Source organism: Bos taurus, chromosome 17, assembly GCF_002263795.3.
Source record: "Bos taurus isolate L1 Dominette 01449 registration number 42190680 breed Hereford chromosome 17, ARS-UCD2.0, whole genome shotgun sequence".
Taxonomy (NCBI): Eukaryota; Metazoa; Chordata; class Mammalia; order Artiodactyla; family Bovidae; genus Bos; species Bos taurus.
The window spans coordinates 20,993,157-21,018,969 of record NC_037344.1 but is presented as its reverse complement, the minus strand read 5'-3'; the positions used below and the strand labels follow the sequence as shown (position 1 = coordinate 21,018,969).

The following is a 25,813-nucleotide window of genomic DNA, read 5'->3' as shown; positions in this document are numbered from 1 at the left end:
TGCATTAATATATCATTGGGCATTTGGTTGGATGAGGCTGGTCATTAAATAAGAGTGGAATTTGTAAGCAGGAGCTTGGTCAAGACACTATAAAACAGGTGGCAAATGAGTTTATCTGAACACTTTATAAAGTATCTCACTTGTCACTGTAATATCTACCGTGGGGTGATATCACACATCTAATTAGTGCCCAACCAACTATTCTATTGCTCAGAGCTAATGGGTGATTTTTCCCTTGAACTGATGTCCTACAGAAGTACAACTGATGTAGACTTCAAGAAGCATAGAGAGGCTTTAGTGGGTGTGACTCCCACACTTACCTGCTAATCAACATGAATCACCACATCTTCAGCTGGGGTCTCCCAACTGGCTGAGTCAGCCTGGCCAAATAGGATGTCCAGTTCATAAGACATTAATAAGGTTTCCCCTACCAGTAAACCAGAAACCACTGGTCAGATGTCTAGGAAAGAAAAAAAAAAAAACAAACCCATTTATTTTATTGCTTATCAATGTCAATATGAATGGCAGAAAAGGTATACTCACAAAAAATGTTACATTATAATGGTTTTGTTACCATTTCCATTCCTTTGACAAAAATAGAAGTAAAAGGTACCAGCACTGTAAAGAGAGAAAAACCTATAATGCCAGACGTATAACTAGTCAGGATTATGGTAACAGTCCAGTCATTCAAGATGCGACAAGAAAATATCAGCACAATGTTGATATTGGAAGGAAATGAGTCCTGAATATTCACTGGAAGGACTGATGCTGAAGCTGAAACTCCAATACTTTGGCCACCTGATGAGAAGAACTGACTCACTGGAAAAGACTCCGATGCTGGGAAAGATTGAAGGTAGGAGGAAACATGGATGACAGACGATGAGATGGTTGGATGGCATCACTGACTCGATGGACATGAGTCCGAGAAAGCTCTGAGAGTTGGTAATGGATAGGGAGGCCTGGCACACTGCAGTCCTTGGGGTCACAAAGAGTCGGACATGACTGAGCAACTGAACTGAACTGAACTGACCACGCTACTCAGTGATGGCAACTTCAAGATGGCATCAACACTGTTCACTCAGATATTTACTGTGCACAGTACTGAGTTACATTGTAGTAATGATTTTGCATAATAATGGAAAGATGAAAAAATAATATATATATGTACTTGCATTTGCATGGGAAAAACTTTTCAACATTATAACCTTGCACTGTGTGTGATGGATTTTGAGATTACAAACATGTGTGTGATTCAACTACTCTTAACCAAAGGCAGAAGTAAAAGAATCCTTGTTTCACTTTCCATAATCACTGTGGCAAAAATTATCTTTGTTGGCTTTAACACGAAAGTATATGACAGGTAACACCTCTAAGCATGTATTCATGTTTTTGGACCTTCATATGTACTTTTGGAAGATGTGAATGAAACTTTTGAGTACATTGTGAGTGAGAGATAGTTGCTCAGTCATGCCTGATTCTTTGCAACCCCATGGACTGTAGCCTGCCAGGCTGCTTTCTTCATGGAATTCTCCAGGCAAGATTACTGGAGTGGGTTGCCATTTCCTTCTCCATTGTGAAGAGTGCAAAAAAAAAAAAAAAAAAACTAGATGACCAAATGGATTATGTGGAGAGAGTATATGTCCCTGAAAGACATGACAGAGGCAGAGAACTAGAAAGTCCACAATTTCCACAAGAAACTTGGAATGTTCACACATCAGCAACTGAACAGCAACCACAGGATGAACAATGCAGTGGAAGGCTGGCATAGCAAATTTCAAAAGCTGAAGGTAGTGCCAAATCCTTTAATTTGGAGGGGAGGAATTGGGGGCAGGAGGAGAAGGGGATGACAGAGGATGAGATGGCTGGATGGCATCACTGACTCGATGGACGTGAGTCTCAGTGAACCCCGGGAGTTGGTGATGGACAGGGAGGCCTGGCGTGCTGCGATTCATGGGGTCTCAAAGAGTCAGACAAGACTGAGCGACTGATCTGATCTGATCTGAATGAAGTGTTAAAAGATGAACTGAAAAAAAACATGTATAAGTTATCATCCAGATTTTTGGTGGTCACACTCAGAAAAGGTCACCAACCTCATGATGATACTAACAAAATCAAATTCATACGGTAGAGATTGTTCAGTTCAGTTCTGTTCAGTTCAGTTGCTCAGTCATGTCCCACTCTTTGCTACCACATGAATCCCAGCATGCCAGGCCTCCCAGTCCATCACCAACTTTCGGAGTTTACCCAAACTCATGTCCATCGAGTTGGTGATGCCATCCAGCCATTTCATCCTCTGTCATCCCCTTTTTCTCCTGCCCCCAATCCCTCCCACCATCAGGGTCTTTTCCAGTGAGTCAACTCTTCACATGAGGTGGCCAAAGTATTGGAGTTTCAGCTTCAGCATCAGTCCTTCCAATGAACACCCAGGACTGATCTCCTTTAGGATGGACTGGTTGGATCTCCTTGCAGTCCAAGGGACTCTCAAGAGTCTTCTCCAACACCACAGTTCAAAAGCGTCAATTCTTCGGCACTCAGCTTTCTTCACAGTCCAAATCTCACATCCATGCATGACCACTGGAAAAACCATAGCCTTGACTAGATGGACCTTTGTTGGCAAAGTAATGTCTCTGCTTTTCAATATGCTATCTAGGTTGGTCATAACTTTCCTTCCAAGGAGTAAACATCTTTTAATTTTATGGCTGCAATCACCATCTGCAGTGATTTTGGATCCCCCAAAAATAAAGTCTGACACTGTTTCCCCATCTATTTGCCATGATGTGATGGGACCAGATGCCATGATCTTCATTTTCTGAATGTTGAGCTTTAAGCCAACTTTTTCACTCTCCACTTTCACTTTAATCCAGATGTTTTTTAGTTCCTCTTCACTCTCTGCCATAAGGGTGGTGTCCTCTGCATATCTGAGGTTATTGATATATCTCCCAGCAATCTTGATTCCAGCTTGTGCTTCTTCCAGCCCAGAGTTTCTCATGATGTACTCTGCATGTAAGTTAAATAAGCAGAGTGACAATATACAGCCTTGACATACTCCTTTTCCTATTTGCAACCAGGCTGTTGTTCCATGCCCAGTTCTAACTGTTGCTTCCTGACCTGCATATAGGTTTCCCAAGAGGCAGGTCAGCTGGTCTGGTATTCCCATCTCTTTCAGAATTTTCTACAGTTTATTGTGATCCAAACAGTCAAAGGCTTTGGCATTTAACAATCTCTCTGGAGAGATTGTTAGCATATAACCAACATAAAGCTAATAATCAGGTCTATATACATTTGAGAAATATTGCTCATTTACCAAAAAGAATTTAATGATGAAGAAGAACAAGAATAAATGTGAAATCCAAAATTCATCATGAACTACAATAAAAATTAATGAAGTTAAATGTTTATATTAATAAATAAATCATGGACCAATGTCTCAATGGATGTTTTGGACAGGGCAAAATGCCTTCCAAGATAGACTATGTAATACCATGAGGCTAATTTTTTAGTATTTATTACTTTTAAGTGCTTGGAAAATTGATCATCTTGGCTATATAACCTTCACATGTTCTTATCAATCTTCAAATATATTTGCAAAGGTGTCATGTTCCTTTTACAAATACCCAGATCCATCATATCTCTGGTTGTGTGCTTACCTTAGGACAGAAACAATTTAGCTGGCAGAATTAAAGGTAATACATTTGTCACAGACACCTTCACTCCACCATTTGCCACAATAAAGAACTTGTTCTGAGGCAGAGACATATTTTAATCAATCACAAATTTGATTTCAGTAACTTCTAAGGAAAACTTTCTACCAATTCTTTTTCTCATCTAAATGACAGACTAATAACAACCCTCTTTCATATTAAAAGGTCAGAGAGGAGAGTTTTTCCTAGTTCAGTTCAGTTCAGTTCAGTTGCTCAGTTGTGTCTGACTCTTTGTGACCCCATGAATCGCAGCACGCCAGGCCTCCTCTCACAGGCTAGTAAAGTAATGCTCAAAATTCTCCAAGCCACGCTTCAGCAATATGTGAACCATGAACTTCCTGATGTTCAAGCTGGTTTTAGAAAAGGTAGATGAACCAGAGATCAAATTGCCAACATCTGCTGGATCATCGAAAAAGCAAGAGAGTTCCAGAAAAACATCTATTTCTGCTTTATTGACTATGCCAAAGCCTTTGACTGTGTGGATCACAATAAACTGTGGAAAATTCTGAAAGAGATGGGAATACCAGACCAGCTGACCTGCCTCTTGAGAAACCTATATGCAGGTCAGGAGGCAACAGTTAGAACTGGACATGGAACAACAGACTGGTTCCAAATAGAAAAAGGCATATGTCAAGGCTGTATATTGTCACCCTGCTTATTTAACTTATATGCAGAGTACATCATGAGAAACGCTGGGCTGGAAGAAGCACAAGCTGGAGTCAAGATTGCTGGGAGAAATATCAATAACCTCAGATATGCAGTTTTTCCTAAGGCAAAGACAATTTCAGTAAAAAGAGAGATGATGCTAAATTTCATCCCATCTCTGTCCCGGTGGTAATATCTGCCTGTCTATGTGTCTCTTTTTGTTCATTCCTCTTAGAATACTTAATTTCCTCTCCAGTTCTTAAATTTGGCATACAATGTAGTAGCCTTTTTATTTATTTATTATCTGTCTCTCTTTCTGGTACATAAATTTTATAATGAAAAGATTTTTGTCCATTTGTTGGACTAACTTCTAGAATAACAGTGCCAGCCAAGTAGTCCACACAATATCTTTTGAATTAAAGCTTTTCCTATATCCTGGGAGTTTTTATCTCCTAATAAATATCCAAAATCACCTATGACTAGATTTACTACCGCCTTTGCCAAATTTCAAAATCAAGCTGGCTGATAATTTGTCAAGCCTAGTAAAACTTAAATTGTTTCAAAATTCTTAAGAATTTCAAGACAAAGAGGTAGAGAACCATACCAAGTATGGACACTTCTGAGTGTAAGGCCCTGTGTTAGCATATGGGGTCACACTTATGAAGCCAGCTCTGTTCAAACCCTTTATGTTTGGACTTTGATATAATCAATAAGGAAACAAAGGTATTCTTTAGCACCCCTATATATACAATTGTTTATAGATATCCAACTATAAAAGGGATCAAAGTTGGGACACATGTTTCTTTAATTAAGTATATAAATTGAATCAGTAGAGAAGGAAAATATTACAGGGAAGGCAAGATAGAATTATTCTGCCATTGAAGGCACACTTTTTAAAAATTAGGCACCATCTAAGTTGACTTTTAATTATGTGTTAATGTACAATTAATAATATTACATCTCAAAACCACACATTTGTTGGGTTCTGACATAGACTTCTGTGATAGCTGCTGGTAGTAATTCTGTGTCAAGTGGTATTTGCTCTCAGTTTAACAGCCAGTGGGTATCAAGGACAAGTTAAATTAGACATCATTCAAATTTGAGGGAACAAAATGAAAAGTTGAAAGACTGCAAGGAAGACAATTGATATGCCAGTAAGATTGCCTGAGTAGAAGGGACAGAGCTATTCAAGACTCAAAATTAGTGTCGTCCAAGGCAAACAAGATATAATGGATCAAATGAGAAATTTTGGTGTTTGCCATATTTGCAAGTCTATTATAATATTCTGGTTATGAGCACTTAGGCATGTCATTCAGAGGTGAACTTAGTAGGCTCAGAATACAAAATTTAATCACGTACATTTCAAAGCCCAGAGTTTTCCTGAAGTTTAGAGTTTACATAATCACAATCCAATACATACCAATCAAAAAAACTACATATCAATATCATATTAACGAAAAGCTATATTTAAACTAGTTGTATAATGCCAAACTTAGAGCTAAAATTTATTCTAATGTCCTTAAGTACCATGCCAAAAGAAACCCATTTTGTTCTTGCTTTCACTCCAGGACCTTAGAATCTATTCTATGTGTAGTGCTTTCTAAATATTCTCAATATCTGGAATTGGGAATCTGAATCTGGATATCTCCCAATATCTGAACCTTGTCTATAAGAATTAAAAAAATGCTATAAAGACATGAGTTTAATGTTTTTAGCAGTTTAATAATTTTATGATATACTCATGATATGTGTTGTTTCTTTTGCCTAGAAGCTTCTCTACCTTAACCTTCTAACAATAAAATACTACCCTCCCTGTGACACTTAGTTGGATGGTTTCTGGTGATTTACTTTACAATGATATCACAGATGAGTAATAGTTGTGAGTAATAGCAGTTAGTAGCCAATGTTAGAGTATTTCCTAAGGGGAAGGATTTATGTGTAAAAAAGGATAAAAGTAGTTCTCACAGCAAAATTACATTTGAAAATAGGGTATTTAGAGGTGGGAAAAACTGTTTTCTCAAGCAGTGATCATACAAGAGCAGCTGTGATGACTGGATCTCTGCCAAAACATTTACAAAATCTCATCCCTGTTAGTATATAGCAGCAAGGTGTCAAATTGAACCATTAGTTGATAGGAGTTAGCTCCAAATTAAATACTGGGCCTCTGCCATCATAGTTATGTTAAAAGAAAATTAGGCAGATTGCTTACTTGTAAGTAATAGTAAGACTGGTGAGAAATATGTCTTTTAACAATATTCAATTCAAGTGACTTAGAATTATGCCTTTCTGACCGATATATAATTCTGACACATATTGTCACTTGATTCAGGAATCAAAAATTTAATTTCTCAATTAAGTAACTGATGTTTAAAGAAAAGATACTGAATCCTTTTATAAGTGACACACACTAGGCCTGTGGTTGCATATTTTTCCCTGAATATTTTTGTCATGTGTATGGAAGAAAGACATCAAGAAAAATGCTTTCTGATACCATTCTTCACCTATCTCTTTCTTCCTTTTTTCCCCTGAATTAACATTAGCTTCATGGAGGAAAGGCTTTTTTCCTCTATTAGACAATAAAACATTTAAAAGAGAGAGCTGCAGTCTCTTTACAAGTACCCAAGTATCTTTTCTCTCTTAAGCTTCCTGACCTTTCACTCAACCTGCATCATTGCTCCCTTATGTTGGATCAAAACATGGTTTACTCTTAACTGAAACTCTAACTTTAGAAGGAACTTAAGAATTAACCTGCAGTGGAAAAACCCATGGTGCCCTTACAAATACAAAAGCTGGAAAATGTGGCAAATTATATTAAATTTTTATAATACTTGTAATTTAAAACAGAAACTTCAATTTTTGATTTAATTTACTATTTTGTTTTTGAGTTTTGGCAATAAAAACACATCCGCTTATCTAGTTATTGTGTGAGGTATATATGAAACATAGAACAGTTTTCTGTCTTCACTTATATTACAATTTTAATGAGAAGAAATAATATAACACATACTATTTCTTAATGCAAGCAAAATATATAGGAACAGCTACTCAAATGACTGTCTTGCCTACTAGAATGCAAACTAGTAATACCCAGATCCTGCTGCTCCTGCTGCTGCTAAGTTGCTTCAGTCGTGTCCGACTCTGTGCGACCCTATAGACGGCAGCCCACCAGGCTCCCCCGTTCCTGGGATTCTCCAGGCAAGAACACTGGAGTGGGTTGCCATTTCCTTCTCCAATGCATGAAAGTGAAAAGTGAAAGTGAAGTCGCTCAGTCGTGTCCGATTCTTAGCAACCCCATGAACTGAAGCCCACCAGGCTCCTCCATCCATGGGATTTTCCAGGCAAGAGTACTGGAGTGGGCTGCCATTGCCTTCTCTGACCCAGATCCTAGAGCAGCATTAAAACACACCCCCACATAGTCATACCCACACGCTCATACACATATACACACAGATGGAATAATTGGTCATGACAATTAATGCCATAAGTTATTAGTTAAATTAGATAAATATTAACAATAATTAGAGTACTCAGGCAAACAATAAAAATTCATGTTCATTCTAGCTCTACACATTGAAATATGACCATCATTTAGGTAGGTAATGTCTAGCTGAGAATTTCAGGAAGTAGAAATTGTAGGAAAAAAAGAGGGAGAGGAATAAAATGAACACTATGTCACTGTGGGATGGTGGTACAACTAGACTGTTGAGGAAATAATCAATATCAGACTGGGATGTGTGCATGTGTAGAGAAGAAATATGCTGGGGCAGACTATAAGGATTTGAAATTCGGTTTGAAAAATTGGTAAACAAAATAATACATGTATTTCAGAATAATTTTTCCCAAATATTTTATTTCAGGATAATTTGATTTCCTGATTCTTTTATATAGTGAAATTTTATTCAAGATAGTTCAAAACTGAATATACTTATAGTTCAGATTAGTTGCTCAGTCGTGTCCGACTCTTTGCAACCCCATGAATTGTAGTAGGCCAGGCCTCCCTGTCTATCACCAACTCCCGGAGTTCACTCAAACTCATGTTCATTGAGTCTGTGATGCCACCCAGCCATCTCATCCTCTGTTGTCCCCTTCTCCTCCTGCCTCCAATCCCTCCCAGCATCAGAGTCTTTTCCAATGAGTTAACTCTTCGCATGAGGTGGCCAAAGTACTAGAGTTTCAGCTTTAGCATCATTTCTTCCAAAGAACACCCAGGACTGATCTCCTTTAGAATGGACTGGTTGGATCTTCTTGCAGTCCAGGGGACTCTCAAAAGTCTTCTCCAACACCACAGTTCAAAAGCATCAATTCCTTGGCACTCAGCTTTCTTCACAGTCCAACTCTCACATCCATACATGACCACTGGAAAAACCATACCCTTGACTAGACGGACCTTTGTTGGCAAAGTAATGTCTCTGCTTTTCAATATGCTATCTAGGTTGGTCATAACTTTCCTTCCAAGGAGTAAGCGTCTTTTAATTTCATGGTTGCAATCACCATCTGCAGTGATTTTGGAGCCCAAAAAAATAAAGTCGAACACTGTTTCCACTGTTTCCCCATCTATTTCCCATGAATTGATGGGACCAGATGCCATGATCTTTGTTTTCTGAATGTTGAGCCTTAAGCCAACTTTTTCACTCTCCTCTTTCATTTTCATCAAGTAAAAGAAGACAAATAACATAGTGATACCAGGGGTTAGCAAACTACAACCTGTGGACCAACTGCATCAGCCACCTGTTTTTGTAAATAAAGTTTTATTAGAATATAGCCATGCCATTCATATTACATATGGCTGCTTTCACATTATAATGGCAAAGTTGAATAGTCATGACAGAGAACATCTGGCTCATAAAACCAAAAATATTTAACATTTCGTTCATTACAAAAAAATGTTTGCTCTAGACAAAGAGCAGAAAACCAGGTGATCTCTGGAGGGGTTGTTTCTACAAAATTATATGTGAAATTTCTAAGAGACCAAACAATTCATTCTGAATCTGGAGAAACTTAGGGGTGTGTGGAGTGGATTAAGGTCCTAGAGTAACATCTTTAATCCTTGAGTCTTGAGTCTCATGTCCCAGGACACAAAAGGCAATGCCATCTGTTAAAGTGAAAAGAGTACTGTCACAGACTCCATGACTGAGAAAATATGAGTGATTCAGCATCCACTGTAAGAATATCAAGAAGCCAATCAAGCATAGCCAGTATGATACCTGTTTGCTGCATAAAATAACTCTTTGTTTAGGTCAACCTCTGTCTGTGTCTCTTTATTTCTCTCTGTTTCTTTGCCTCACACACACACTCACAGAAGCAGAGTTTTACTAAAAGCTTACAAAACTGATAAGTGCTGTAAAGTCAGGGTAAATTTTAGATAACGTGGAGCTCAATTACTTCACCTCCTAATTTCTATGTAATTCAGGGAATCTGTATTTTAATAGATGGAATTTTAAGTTTGACTTTGAAGGCACTGGATGTTTGCATTGGCTCTTTTCTAACCTAATAAGATTTGTTTCAGGGCAGAAACTATTAAGCAAAGAATAGATAGATAATAATTAAGTTTATGCCCTTGTTGTCAACTGGTGCTCTGGTGATGTGTGCTGTGTATTATGAATCTGGTGATAAAAATATGATGATGTAAATGTAAAATATATACTTAATATGATGTAAAGACCACAGTTTTTAGAAACTAAACAGTTTGGGGATGAAATTTGAGTGACTTCAGTTATAAGGCACATGATTTTTGCAACTTGCTCAAACTCAGTGAGTTTCAGATTCCTCACCTGTAAAATGAGAATAGTGCCTGCTGAGACAGTAAGAATTTAGATAAAATGACAGAAGTGTATAACACAGTGACTGACACAACAGATGATGGTACTATTGTTTTTACTGGCAGGTGGCTATACTATTTGTTCAGTCTAATAGTTTTGTTCTCTGAAAATGTCATTTTCTAGACCTTGTCCCTTAAAACACAAGACTGCTTATCATTAAATACCTATATATAAAGGATAGTACTGATACTGACATGCCAACAGGCTGTATAGAGCCTGGGGGGCTATAGTCTATGGGGTCAAAAAGAGTTGGACATGACTGACCATCATTTTCACCCTCTGCAGCTTCTATTGTTGGTACTCAGTGTATTCGCCCCATATCTCCTGCAGATTTCTGTGCTACAAGTTCCATTCACCAAGAGGTAACTGTGTATCTCCTGTAAGAGATTTTGAGATTTTTGGTCTGCAGTACCAAATTCTTTCCAAACAATGTCCTTGATTGGGCTCCAAACAAAGAAATGATACTGTGCTCTCCTGGGTTAGTCTTGAGCCATGCTCAAAAAGAAACATTCCTTTTGGAATTTAGGTGTCTCTTCATACTTCATGCACAGGTTCTCTGCCTATATTCCTCACTAAATAAGCAGGCGTGCAATCAATATTGCAAAGGATCGCATTATAAGAATGTAGTGATTATGATCTAAAGAGTTCAAGAGAAGACATTGTGCTGTTCTATATTTATGCTATTAAATTCCAAATAGTAACTTTAACATGTCCAAAAAATGAATTATCACCCACTGTTCCCTGCACATTCTGAGTAAGACTTACATTTGTAGTCGCCATCAATGAATCAAAGTAGCAATCTTGGACAGAGCCATTGAAACTCATTATTTCTTGGGTGACATGTTAGATGATGCAGCATCACCAGTGTATTAGCTTTCTAGGGCCGCTGTAACAAATTACCATAAATTGAGTGGCTTAAAACAATATGAATCTAGTCTTTCACATTTCTTGAGGCCAGAAGTTCAAAATAAAGGTTTTAATAGAGGTGATTCCTTCTGAAGGCTCTGAGGGAAAAATAGTCCCGTGCTTCTCTCCTAGCTTTTGATGGTTGCTGGAAATTCTTGGAGTTCCTTGGTTTGTAGACATACAAAACATAATCTCTACCTCCATATTTACATGGTCTTCTCCCCTGTGTCTTCTATGTCTGTGACAAAATTTCCCTCTTCTTACAAAGAAACAAGTCACTGCATTAGGGTTCACTTTCATCCCATATGACCTCATTTTAACTTGATTATAAATAAGGCCACCATTCACCAGGGGTTAGGCACACCAAGGATGACGATTTGAATATCTCTTTTGGGAAAGTACAAATGAGTAATGATATAAGTAACATTAATTACATAGCAGGCAAATCTATATTGTTAAATATAATTAGGCCCTGAAGAACCATGGCATCATGAGTGGTACAGCATTCTTTCCTTTATGTCTTGGTGAGAGATATGAAATTAACCAATTATGGCACAGTTGACAATAAAGATGAGATGGTGCATGGGCACTAAGAAAAACTTCATGTATACTGCTTGGTGATAAATACACCTACTCTATCCATTGTTCTAAATGTTCACTGACAGATCACTAGAACTTACGCGTTTTATGAATTTTTGTGAAACAGTATTTAATCTAATTGTTTACATAGACAGGGACCTCCAAAAATTAGGTTTCTGAAGCCTCAGCCATCTGGTATATTTAGCAGCAGCTCTAGATCCTCCCATGATAAAATAATACCAAAGACTGTGCATTGCCTGTAATATGCATCCAATATTTCTTAAGTTATATTTAATTCCTATTCCACTACATGAACTAATTGAGAACATTATTGTGCTGGCTTAAAGAGTTGGCTATTGAAATCTCTGAAAAGAGTTTACATTTTCCAAAGTTATTCCTAAGTTTCTTGTTGTCCAGTCGCTAAGTCATGTAGGACTCTTTGCAATCCAAACTGCATGACAGGCTCCCCTGTCCTTCACTAACAATCTCCAGGAGTTTGCTCCAATTCATGTTCACTGAGTCAGTAATGTTATCTAACCAGCTTATCCTCTGCTGCCCCCTTCTCCTTTTGCATTCCATCTTTCCCAGAGTCAGGGTCTTTTCCAGTGAGTCAGCTCTTCCCATTAGGTGGTCAAATTATGGGAGCTTCAGCTCAACATCGGTCCTTCCAATGAATATTCAGGGTTGATTTCCTTTAGGATTGACTGGTTTCATCTTGCAGTCTAAGGCACTCTGAAGAGTTTTCTCTAGCACCACAATTTGAAAGCATCAATTCTTCTATGCTCAGCCTTCTTTATGGTCCTGCTCTCAAATCCACACATGACTAATGGAAAGCAGTAACTTTAACTATAAGCATCTTTGTCGGCAAAGTGATGACTCTTCTCTTTAATATGCTGTCTAGGTTTGTCATAGCTTTTCTTCCAAGGAGCAAGCGTCTTTTAATTTCATGACTATAGTCACTGTCTGCAGTGATTTTGTAGCCCAAGAAAATAAAATCTGACCCTCTTACATTTTTCCCCTTTTTGTTTTCCATGAAGATGGGACTGGATGCCGTGGTCTTAGTTTTTTTAAATATTTAATTTAAGCCAGCTTCTTCAGTCTCCTCTTTCACCCTCATCAAGAGGTTCTTTAGTTCCTCTTCACTTTCTGCCATTGGAGTGGTATCATGTGCATATCTGAAGTTGCTGATATTTCTTCTGGCAATCTTGATTCTAGTTTGCGATTCATCCAGCCCAGCATTTCATATGATGTACCCTGCATATAAGTTAGATAAGCAGGGTGACAATATACAACTTTGTTGTACTCCTTTCCCAACTTTGAATCAGTCCATTGTTTCATGTCCAGTTCTAACTGTTGCTTCTTGACCTGCATACAGGTTTCTCAGGAGACAGGTAAGGTGGTCTGGTACTCCCATCTCTTTAAGAATTTTCTGCAGTTTGTTGTAATCCACACAGTCAAGGCTTTAACATAGTAAATGAAGCAGATGTTTTTCTCAAACTCCCTTGCTTTATCCATGATCCAAGGAAGGCTGGCAATTTGATCTCTGGGTCCTTTGCTCCTTTGAAACCCAGCTTGTACATCTGGAATTTCTCCATTCACATACTGCTAAGCTTGAAGGACTTTAACATAAACTTACTAGCATGTGAAATAAGCACAACTGTATGTTAATTTGAATATTCTTTGGCATTGCCCTTCTTTGGGACTGGAATGAAAACTGATCTTTTTCAGTGCTGTGATCACTGCTGAACATAAAATTAAGTTTCATTTATCCATTTGTACATATGTAACAGTATATTTGTACATCTTTATTCAAACACACAAACTATAATTAGATTGCTTCTTCCTCTATATTTGAAAGTTGATTTGCAATTGATTGTATTAAGTATTTCACCAAGTTTTCTAGGCAACATATTTATAAACTATGTCTTTGGAAAAGGCATCTCTGCAGATGGTTATGCCATTTGTTGTAGCCCAATTTTTCATAATAGTTTTGCTTCCTGAAACTGTCACATCTAGACCTTGTCACAAGACCGCTTACTGTTAGATGCCTATGTACAGAGTAAAACATTGACACTGACATTCCAGCAGGCTGTACAGTCTATGTAGGAGCTCTCACATGAGTAATCCTATAACAGATTATGGATCATTTGAAGGTGTCAGCTGTGAGCTAAGGACTGACAACTAAACCGTATCTTACATGCAGCGAAATATCTTCATAAGGGGTACAGAACTGAAAGCTGTCACTTAATTCTCATGCCCCAGCAGTAAGCTTTTAACTGATTCACTAAAAGTCAAGTCAAATCAAGAATTGAAAGATAACATGAAGGAAAGCCAGATCAATAAAATCCCTGTGTCTTTGGGGAACGCACTGACAGACTGTGGCCTCAATGCAGCTTGAAGCTCCCAACCAAGAAAATGTGCTGTGACACAGGCTTATTCTATAGTTGTCCAGGCAGGAGGATAATACTACAGTTAGACAGACAAGGGAAATATACAATGGTGCGGGGGCTTAAGATTTTTAACATTATCAACATTAAGTAAAATTTCTACCAGGAATACAGAAGACAATTGCATGAAATATTAATGAATGTAACCAAAGAAGGCTTTCAAATCTAATATTTTGGAATCCAATCATTTAGGATGAATAGCTGAGATTTTATAAAATATCTGCATAAGTTTTAGATATAGATTCTTAATCATATTTAGCCTATCTTCTCTGCAATTCAACTAGAATATAATGTTTACTTTACAAAACAGAGTAATATATTTGAAAGCCTCATCTGATAGCCTTGGGAAGGGAATTTGGAGAAGTTCACGATGGACAACTGGTTATAACTATCGTTGCAAAAATATAGGTATCCTTTTTGATTTTCTTCTCATCACACACAGAACAAAATGACTTTACTATTTATTTTGAAATATCTCCCCTATGCATTTCTTCCTTTCCTCTCTGGTTATCACAACTATACTACAAATGTCATCACTGATGAACTATTACATATTTTACAGCACTATTAGAAAAAATACTTCTTCAAATAAGAGATGTGATATAAAGGTAAACTATTTCATTTGTAATAAAAGATATCACATGATACAAAGTTACCATGATAACTGAAATATGAAATATATATCCATACCTAATAAAGTACCTAGCATTTGGTTCTATCATAAATTATATACCATTACGTGATGAAAAGAAAAATAGTAACAATAAAATTTTTTAGTCCAATGGGATAAAGTGATATTTTGAAAAGGAAAAATATATTTATGACATCATGCTCTTTTGAGGCACAAATTTATAACAGCCCTTTTGAGAAATAAGAATTTGAAATCTTTGATTTCAGATACAAAGAGACATTTTAAAGTTTCTTTCTCAAAAATTATCTGATTAGGAATATTAATTAAGGATTTTTAACATTCAACAGTTAAGACTAATGAAACCATGAATAATTTTGCACAAAATTTAAGAATTAAACTTGATTGATACAGAGCTAGTGAAAGTCCATTTGTACAAATCAATCTCTTCACAGGAGAGTTTTGTTTTAATAGCAACTCCAAGATAGTCAGAATTTTAATACTGGCCTATGAATTTAAATTTAAATGAAATAATAATTACTAAGTTATTAAAATTTAATAATTTTAATACAGAATTTTAATACTGATCTAAGTACTATCTTCTATGTTTTAATTTATCATTCATTTCATGCATTTTTTTGCAAATATCACATATTTAGGTGCCTAAAGGATCCAGGTAGGTGACTCATAACACTGAAATTGTTGTAAGAAAAAACATGGGGATCTCTCAACCATTAGAAACTGAACAAACTACAGGATATTTGTTGGAGATGAGAAAGAAGCTGGTGTTTGCAGACAGCATTTGGGAACATGGCTGGGACTGGTGTTTTTTAGATTTTTTTTCTCAGAAACCAGATTATTGTGTAGAATTTCCCAAGTATTAAATATTTATTCAAAATAATAATTAAATACTATGCAGACCCAATGCAAAAATTCACAAATTAGATCTTGCCTAAGGATATGTTCTCTAGTTAAAGTTGGAAAAAGCATACTAAGTAATTACATTAAAAACCCAAAAAACATGCTAGGCTTTGGGATATAAAGATAATTAAGATTCTTTTTGTTGTTGCTGTTGTTATCTTTCTAGAAGTTCACAGAAATAAGGGAGATTATGCAAAACAAGTACATTTGTAGGACCAGGTCAAGAGTACAAATGGGCACCCAGTGGGACCTCTTCACTTCTCCTTCCACCCCTGCCTGGTCCCTGCACTTTCTCTCACTAAAAGGAACATTACTTACCCTTCACATCCAAGAAGGCTCAGGCAAAGATGGAAGTCCAAGTCCATTATTAGGGCCTAGCAGTGAGCACAGGAGCAGTAAAATCAGCTTTGTGTAGTATTGGATAAAAGGACTATGGAGGAACTAAAGGTAATTCCAGGGTCTAAGTTCCATGGTGAAGGAGGGAGACAAACAACAGGTTTCAGGTAAGCATGTCTCCTCGGCTTCTATAATTCATTCACTTTGGAAAGTGCAGTGACCAGTGGAAGGCAAAATGAGGGTCTCTAAAGCATGTTGTAAAGAGCAGGTTCACAATGGCTGATGGTAAGGGCTAAACTGAGGGAGAACAACATGAATATATATATATAGCACTGGGTGATCATTTATCCTTCGTTTTTAGCTATATGGCTAAAGAGATTTATTCCCTGTATGACATACCTTGTGGGCACGTTTTCTCTTAACAAAATATTCTGTATTTGTATTTGAACTTAGGAAAACCTGTGCAATCAGCTTTTTATATCTAAATTAAAGGACTAGCCTGCTGCATTGTAAAGAAGAATTATTTATTTTGCTGAGAAAATATTCAGTCAAGAAAGCAGTTTATGAATGTCTTTTAAGGAGGACACAATTACAAGTCTTTTCTCTACTGGGTTTCTTGCCCCTCTATGTTAAAGTACTCAACTCAGTAACATGAAGTGCTTCAAAGTCATAAAACACCATATTCATAGCTATAGTTTTTAAATGTTAAATTTTTACTATCTCTTATATGAAAGTCACAGGTAGTATGTTTTCATACTCTTTGGAAAACAGATTTTCAGTAAGATATTAGAAGAAAGAAAGAGGGGAGAGAGAAGTAAGGGAGGGAATGAAGAAAGAAAGAGACACAGATAGATATACAGAAAGAGAAAGGGAGGGAAGGAAATAAGGAAGAGAGAAAGAAAGGAAGTAAGGAATGAAAAAAAAATATTATTCTTTTTTTTAAAAAAAGGATGCCTTTAGGGTCTTTTGAAAAGCTAGCTTGGGCATAATTTCATAAGAGGAACACAGCTCTCCATTCCCACTGTTAATGCCTTGCTAGTCCACAAGAAAGACAGTGCAATAGGAAAGTGAGGTGCACAGGTTAAGCATCTCTGATGCATTAGTAATAAAATCTGAGCAGCTGTTCTAAAACTTGGAAATTTTCAAGCAGAGTCAGTAGCACAAGTCCAATAAAGGGCACTCTCATATCACACGGAATAATTTTAATAGTTTTTCTCATGCTCAATGCACTGAGCATCCTGATTGGAGTGCTAAATAGCAGCCATAAATGCAACAAAGTTGTGATAAAAATGAATAATGAAGTTTACCTGCCAGTATTTTCCTGTTCATTTTAGAGTTATACTGTTCATAAACATTGAAGCACTGGTATATTTGAAAGATTATTTTCATAAACTTCAGTTCACTTCAGTTCAGTTGCTCAGTCGTGTCCGACTCTTTGCGACCCCATGAATCGCACCATGCCAGGCCTCCCTGTCCATCACCATCTCCCGGAGTTCACCCAAACTCATGTCCATCGAGTCGGTGATGCCATCCAGCCATCTCATCCTCTGTCATCCCCTTCTCCTCCTGCCCCCAATCCCTCCCAGCATCAGAGTCTTTTCCAATGAGTCAACTCTTCTCAAAAGGGGGCCAAAGTATTAGAGTTTCAGTTTTAGCATCAGTCCTTCCAATGAACACCCAGGACTGATCTCCTTTAGGATGGACTGGTTGGACCTCCTTGCAGTCCAAGGGACTCTCAAGACTCTTCTCCAGGGGCGGTCCTAAGATGGCAGAGGAATAGGATGGGAAGACCACTTTCTCCCCAACAAATTCATCAAAAGAACATTTTAACGCTGAGTAAATTCCACAAAACAACTTCTGAATGCTGGCAGAAGACATCAGGCACCCAAAAAAGCAGCCCATTGTCTTCGAAAGGAAGTAGGACAAAATATAAAAGATAAAAAGACAAAAGAGTCAGGGACGGAGATCCCTCCTGGGAAGGGAGTCTTAAAAAAGAGAAGTTTCCAAACATCAGGAAACACTCTCACTGGCCAATCTGTGGTGAGCCTTGGAAACTCAGAGGGCAACATAACTGGGAGGAAAAATAAATAAATAATTAAAACCCACAGATTACGTGCCCAAAGGTAATTCCCAGCGGAGAAGCAGCACAGACACCTGCATCTGCCACTAGCAAGTGGGGGCGGGGCAGGGAGGTGTGGGCTACATTGCTTAGAGTAAGGACCAGGCCTGAATATCCCGAGGGCAATCTGAGGGAACTATCTTGAGACAACAAATCAGACTTTAGGATAGCTACCCCGCGAAAAGCCCTAACCTAAGACACCGCCAGGCCTGCTCACAGAACAAAGGACTGAGCAGAGCTAGCCGTCTGCGGACCGGCCCATCCCCCTCCGGTGACAGGCGGACGAGGGCAGCCAGAGCCAGAAGAGGGCAATCACGGCCCCAGAGAGGCATTATCTACCAAACTGCAAGCAGCCTTCATTGCTAACCAAGACTTCTTGGGATTCTGGACAGTCGACATCCGCCTGAGAAGGTGCGCCAGTTGTACACCCAGAAAACGCAGTGTCAGGGACGGGGGAAGCAATAAGTCGCAGCAACCCAGCTCGCCAAACACCTGGTCACCTGAGCTGCTCAGATCTGGGAAGGGCACAAAATGCAGGCCCAACTGAGTCTGCGCCTCTGAGGACTACCCGAGTACCTGAACCTGAACGGTTTAGACCTGGGGAGTGCATACAACCCAGGGCCTGCCTCAGACAGTTGCCTGCAGAGCAACCTAGAGCCTAAGCAGTGTAGACTGGGAAAGCACACACGCCGTGAGCGGGGGCAAACCCAGTGTGGCCGAGACACTGGGAGCACATGCCAGTGTTATTTGTTTGCAGTGTTCCTCCCTCCCCACAGCACGACTGAACAAGTGAGCCTAAAATGTGTCCACCACCGCCCCCTTGTGTCAGGGTGGAAATTAGACACTGAAGAGAGCAGCAAACAGAAGCTAAAACAGAGGGAACCGCCTTGGAAGTGACAGGTGGAAAAGATTAAAACTCTGTAGTTAGCATTGACTACATAGGAAGGGGCGTATAGATCTTGAGAGGTACAAGCCAGATCAAGGAACTACCTGAAAATGAACTGACCCCACACTGTCCACAACAACAGCACACAAAGTCCTAGATATATTTTTACTATTATAATTCTTTAATTTTTAAAATTTTAAGTCCTCTATTACTCCTTTAATTTTCATTTTTATAACCTACTATTACTTTGCACAAAAAAGATCCTATTTTTTAAAGCAAACTTCATATATATATTTTTTATAATTTTTGTGACTTTGTTTTTTTTTTTTTTTTTCCTTTAATATTGTATTTTTGAGAATCCAACCTCTACTCTAGATTTTTAATCTTTGTTTTTTGGTATTTGTTATAAATTTTGAATCTTTAAGAACCCAATCTTCATTACACATTTTTACTGGGAGCAAGATTATTGGCTTGACTGCTCTCTCCCTCTTTGGACTCTCCTTTTTCTCCACCAGGTAGCCTCTATCTCCTCCCTCCACCTTCTCTTCTCTACCCAACTCTGTGAATCTCTTAGTGTGTTCCAGACTATGGAGAACACTTAGGGAACTGATTACTGGTTGGATCTGTCTCTCACCTTTTGATCCCGCTCTTTATCCCCCTAGCCACCTCTGTCTCTTTCCTCCCCCTTCTCTTCTCTGTATAACTACATGAACATCTCTGAGGGATCCAGACTGTGGAGAGCACATAGGGAAGTGATTACTGGCTAGCTTGCTCTCTCCTCTTTTGATTCCCTTTCTTCTCCTCCTGGTCACCTCTATCCCTCTCCTCCCTCTTCTCTTCTCCATGTAACTCTGTGAACTTCTCTGGGTGTCCCTCACTGTGGAGAAACTTTTCATCTTTAACCTAGATGTTTTATCATCGGTGCTGTATAGATGGAGAAGTCGTGAAGCTACTGTAAGAATACGACTGAAAACCAGAAGCAGGAGGCTTAAGTCCAAATCCTGAGAACACCAGAGAACGTCTGACTCTAGGGAACATTAATCTATAGGAGCTCATCAAATGCCTCCATACCTACCTGAAACCAAGTACCACCCAAGGGCCAAAAAGTTCCAGAGCAAGACATATCATGCCAATTCTCCAGCAACACAAGAACATAGCCCTGAGCTTCAATATACAGCTGCCCAAAGGCACTCCAAACCCATTGACATCTCATAACTCATTACTGGACACTTCATTGCACTCCAGAGAGAAGAAATACAGCTCCACCCACCAGAACACCTACACAAGCTTCCCTAACCAGGAAACCTTGACAAGCCACAGGTCCAACCCCACCCACAGCAAGGAAACTCCACAATAAAGAGAATTCCACAAACTGACAGAATACACAGGCCACCCCAAACACATCAATATAAACAAAATGAAGAGGCAGAGGTATTTACCCAGCAGGTAAAGGAACAGGATAAATGCCCACCAAACCAAACAAAAGAGGAAGAGATAGGGAATCTACCTGATAAAGAATTCCAAATAACGATAGTGAAAATGATCCAAAATCTTGAAAACAAAATGGAGTTTCAGATAAATAGCCTGGAGACCAGGATTGAGAAGATGCAAGAAAGGTTTAACAAGGACATATAAGAAATAAAAAAGAGTCAATATATAATGAATAATGCAATAAATGAGATAAAAAACACACTGGAGAGATCCAACAGTAGAATAATGGAGGCATAAGATAGGATAAGTGAGGCAGAAGATAGAATGGTAGAAATAAATGAAACATAGAAAAAAAATTAAAAGAAATGAGGACAATCTGAGACCTCTGGGACAATATTAAGTGCCCCAACATTTGAATCATAGGAGTCCCAGAAGAAGACAAAAAGAAAGACCATGAGAAAATACTTGAAGAGATAATAGTTGAAAACTTTCCTAAAATGGGGAAGGAAATAATCACCCAAGTCCAAGAAACCCAGAAAGTCCCCAAAAGGATAAACCCAAGGCAAAACACCCCAAGACACATATTAATCAAATTCACAAAGATCAAACACAAAGAAAAAATATTTAAAGCTGCAAGGGAAAAACAACAAATAACACACAAGGGGATTCCCATAAGGATAACAGCTGATCTTTCAATAGAAACTCTTCAGGCCAGGAGGGAATGGCAGGACATACTTAAAGTGATGAAAGAAAATAAACTACAGCCCAGATTACTGTACCCAGCAAGGATCTCATTCAAATATGAAGGAGAAATCAAAAGCTTTACAGAGAAGCAAAACCTTAGAGAATTCAACACCACCAAACCAACTCTCCAACAAATTCTAAAGAATCTTCTCTAGGAAGGAAACACAGAAAGGGTGTATAAACTCGAACCCAAAACAGCAAAGTAAATGGCAACGGGATCATACTTATCAATAATTACCTTAAATGTAAATGGGCTGAATGGCTCAACCAAAAGACAAAGACTGGCTGAATGGATACAAAAATAATACCCCTATATATGTTGTCTACAAGAAACCCACCATGAAACAAGGGACACATACAGACTGAAAGTAAAGGGCTGGAAAAAGATATTCCGTGCAAATTGAGACCAAAAGAAAGCAAGAGTAGCAATACTCATATCAGATAAAAAAGACTTTAAACAAAGGCTCTGTTTGTTAGCCATCTGTATGTCTTTTTTGGAGAAATGTCTATTTAGTCCTTTGGCCCATTTTTTGATTGGGTCGTTTATTTTTCTGGAGTTGAGCTGTAGGAGTTGCTTGTATATTTTTGAGATTAGTTGTTTGTCGGTTGCTTCATTTGCTATTATTTTCTCCCATTCTGAAGGCTGTCTTTTCACCTTGCTAATAGTTTCCTTTGATGTGCAGAAGCTTTTAAGGTTAATTAGGTCCCATTTGTTTATTTTTGCTTTTATTTCCAATATTCTGGGAGGTGGGTCATAGAGGATCCTGCTGTGATGTATGTCGGAGAGTGTTTTGCCTATGTTCTCCTCTAGGAGTTTTATAGTTTCTGGTCTTACGTTTAGATCTTTAATCCATTTTGAGTTTATTTTTGTGTATGGTGTTAGAAAGTGGTCCAGTTTCATTCTTTTACAAGTGGTTGACCAGATTTCCCAGCACCACTTGTTAAAGAGATTGTCTTTAATCCATTGTATATTCTTGCCTCCTTTGTCGAAGATAAGGTGTCCATATGTGCGTGGATTTATCTCTGGGCTTTCTATTTTATTCCATTGATCAATATTTCTGTCTTTGTGCCAGTACCATACTGTCTTGATAACTGTGGCTTTGTAGTAGAGCCTGAAGTCAGGTAAGTTGATTCCTCCAGTTCCATTCTTCTTTCTCAAGGTCGCTTTGGCTATTCGAGGTTTTTTGTATTTCCATACAAATTGTGAAATTATTTGTTCTAGCTCTGTGAAGAATACTGTTGGTAGCTTGATAGGGATTGCGTTGAATCTATAAATTGCTTTGGGTAGTATACTCATTTTCACTATATTGATTCTTCCAATCCATGAACATGGTATATTTCTCCATCTATTAGTGTCCTCTTTGATTTCTTTCACCAGTGTTTTATAGTTTTCTATATATAGGTCTTTAGTTTCTTTAGGTAGATATATTCCTAAGTATTTTATTCTTTCCGTTGCAATGGTGAATGGAATTGTTTCCTTAATTTCTCTTTCTGTTTTCTCATTATTAGTGTATAGGAATGCAAGGGATTTCTGTGTGTTGATTTTATATCCTGCAACTTTACTGTAGTCATTGATTATTTCTAGTAATTTTCTGGTGGACTCTTTGATGGCTAACAAACACATGAAAAGATGCTCAACATCACTCATTATCAGAGAAATGCAAATCAAAACCACTATGAGGTACCATTTCACACCAGTCAGAATGGCTGCGATCCAAAAGTCTACAAGCAATAAATGCTGGAGAGGGTGTGGAGAAAAGGGAACCCTCTTACACTGTTGGTGGGAATGCAAACTAGTACAGCCACTATGGAGAACAGTGTGGAGATTCCTTAAAAAACTGGAAATAGAACTGCCTTATGATCCAGCAACCCCACTGCTGGGCATACACACTGAGGAAACCAGAAGGGAAAGAGACACGTGTACCCCAATGTTCATCGCAGCACTGTTTATAATAGCCAAGACATGGAAGCAACCTAGATGTCCATCAGCAGATGAATGGATAAGAAAGCTGTGGTACATATACACAATGGAGTATTACTCAGCCATTAAAAAGAATACATTTGAATCAGTTCTAATGAGGTGGATGAAACTGGAGCCTATTATACAGAGTGAAGTAAGCCAGAAGGAAAAACATAAATACAGTATACTAACGCATATATATGGAATTTAGAAAGATGGTAACAATAACCCGGTGTACGAGACAGCAAAAGAGACACTGATGTATAGAACAGTCTTATGGACTCTGTGGGAGGGGGAGAGGGTGGGAAGATTTGGGAGAATGGCAATGAAACATGTAAAATATCATGTAGGAAACGAGTTGCCAGTCCAGGTTCGATGCACGATGCTGGATGCTTGGGGCTGGTGCACTGGGACGGCCCAGAGGGATGGTATGGGGAGGGAGGAGGGAGGAGGGTTCGGGATGGGGAACACATGTATACCTGTGGTGGATTCATTTTGATATTTGGCAAAACTAATACAATTATGTAAAGTTTAAAAATAAAATAAAATTGGAAGAATTAAAAAAAAAAAAAATAAACAAAGGCTCTGAAAAGAGACAAAGAAGGACACTACATAATGATCAAAGGATCAATCCAAGAAGAAGATATAACAATTATAAATATATATGCACCTAACATAGGAGCACTGCAATATGTAAGACAAATGCTAACAAGTATGAAAGGGGAAATTAACAATAACACAATAATAGTGGGAGACTTTAATACCCCACTCACACCTATGAATAGATCAACTAAACAGAAAATTAACAAGGAAACACAACCTTTAAATGATACAATAGACGAGTAGACCTAATTGATATCTATAGGACATTTCACCCCAAAACAATGAATTTCACTTTTTTTCTCAAGTGCACACGGAACCTTCTCCAGGATAGATCACATCCTGGGCCATAAATCTAGCCTTCGTAAATTCAAAAACATTGAAATCATTCCAAGCATCTTCTCTGACCACAATTCAGTAAGATTAGATCTCAACTACAGGAGAAAAAGTATTAAAAATTCCAATATATGGAGGCTGAAAAACATGCTGCTGAATACCAACAAATCACAGAAGAAATCAAAAAAGAAATCAAAATATGCATAGAAATGAAGGAAAATGAAAACAAAACAACCCAAAACCTGTGGGACACTGTAAAAGCAGTACTAAGGGGAAGGTTTTCCTCTATTTCTTTGCATCGATCACTGAGGAAGGCTTTCTTATCTCTTCTTGCTATTCTTTGGAACTCTGCATTCAGATGCTTATATCTTTCTTTTCTCCTTTGGTTTTTTTTTTTTTTTTTCTCTAATTTTATTTTATTTTTAAACTTTACATAATTGTATTAGTTTTGCCAAATATCAAAATGAATCCGCCACAGGTATACATGTGTTCCCCATCCCGAACCCTCCTCCCTCCTCCCTCCCCATACCATCCCTCTGGGCCGTCCCAGTGCACCAGCCCCAAGCATCCAGCATCATGCATCCAACCTGGACTGGCAACTCGTTTCCTACATGATATTTTACGTGTTTCATTGCCATTCTCCCAAATCTTCCCACCCTCTCCCTCTCCCACAGAGTCCATAAGACTGTTCTATACATCAGTGTCTCTTTTGCTGTCTCGTACACCGGGTTATTGTTACATCTTTCTAAATTCCATATATATGCGTTAGTATACTGTATTTATGTTTTTCCTTCTGGCTTACTTCACTCTGTATAATAGGCTCCAGTTTCATCCACCTCATTAGAACTGGTTCAAATGTATTCTTTTTAATGGCTGAGTAATACTCCATTGTGTATATGTACCACTGCTTTCTTATCCATTCATCTGCTGATGGACATCTAGGTTGCTTCCATGTCTTGGCTATTATAAACAGAGCTGCGATGAACATTGGGGTACACGTGTCTCTTTCCCTTCTGGTTTTCTCAGTGTGTATGCCCAGCAGTGGGGTTGCTGGATCATAAGGCAGTTCTATTTCCAGTTTTTTAAGGAATCTCCACACTGTTCTCCATAGTGGCTGTACTAGTTTGCATTCCCACCAACAGTGTAAGAGGGTTCCCTTTTCTCCACACCCTCTCCAGCATTTATTATTTGTAGACTTTTGGATCGCAGCCATTCTGACTGGTGTGAAATGGTACCTCATAGTGGTTTTGATTTGCATTTCTCTGATAATGAGTGATGTTGAGCATCTTTTCATGTGTTTGTTAGCCATCTGTATGTCTTTTTTGGAGAAATGTCTATTTAGTCCTTTGGCCCATTTTTTGATTGGGTCGTTTATTTTTCTGGAGTTGAGCTGTAGGAGTTGCATGTATATTTTTGAGATTAGTTGTTTGTCGGTTGCTTCATTTGCTATTATTTTCTCCCATTCTGAAGGCTGTCTTTTCACCTTGCTAATAGTTTCCTTTGATGTGCAGAAGCTTTTAAGGTTAATTAGGTCCCATTTGTTTATTTTTGCTTTTATTTCCAATATTCTGGGAGGTGGGTCATAGAGGATCCTGCTGTGATGTATGTCAGAGAGTGTTTTGCCTATGTTCTCCTCTAGGAGTTTTATAGTTTCTGGTCTTATGTTGAGATCTTTAATCCATTTTGAGTTTATTTTTGTGTATGGTGTTAGAAAGTGTTCTAGTTTCATTCTTTTACAAGTGGTTGACCAGATTT

General features: G+C 38.2%; 1 long non-coding RNA gene across 1 annotated transcript in view; it reads right to left on the bottom strand.

The window, feature by feature from the left end:
- The window catches only part of LOC132342558 (uncharacterized), a 66,756-nt gene that overhangs the window by 18,478 nt on the left and 22,465 nt on the right, over positions 1 to 25,813 (bottom strand). Inside the window, exon 2 of the long non-coding RNA XR_009490967.1 lies at positions 321 to 460. This is a non-coding gene — a long non-coding RNA (uncharacterized lncRNA). The remainder of the gene's footprint in view (positions 1 to 320; positions 461 to 25,813) is intronic.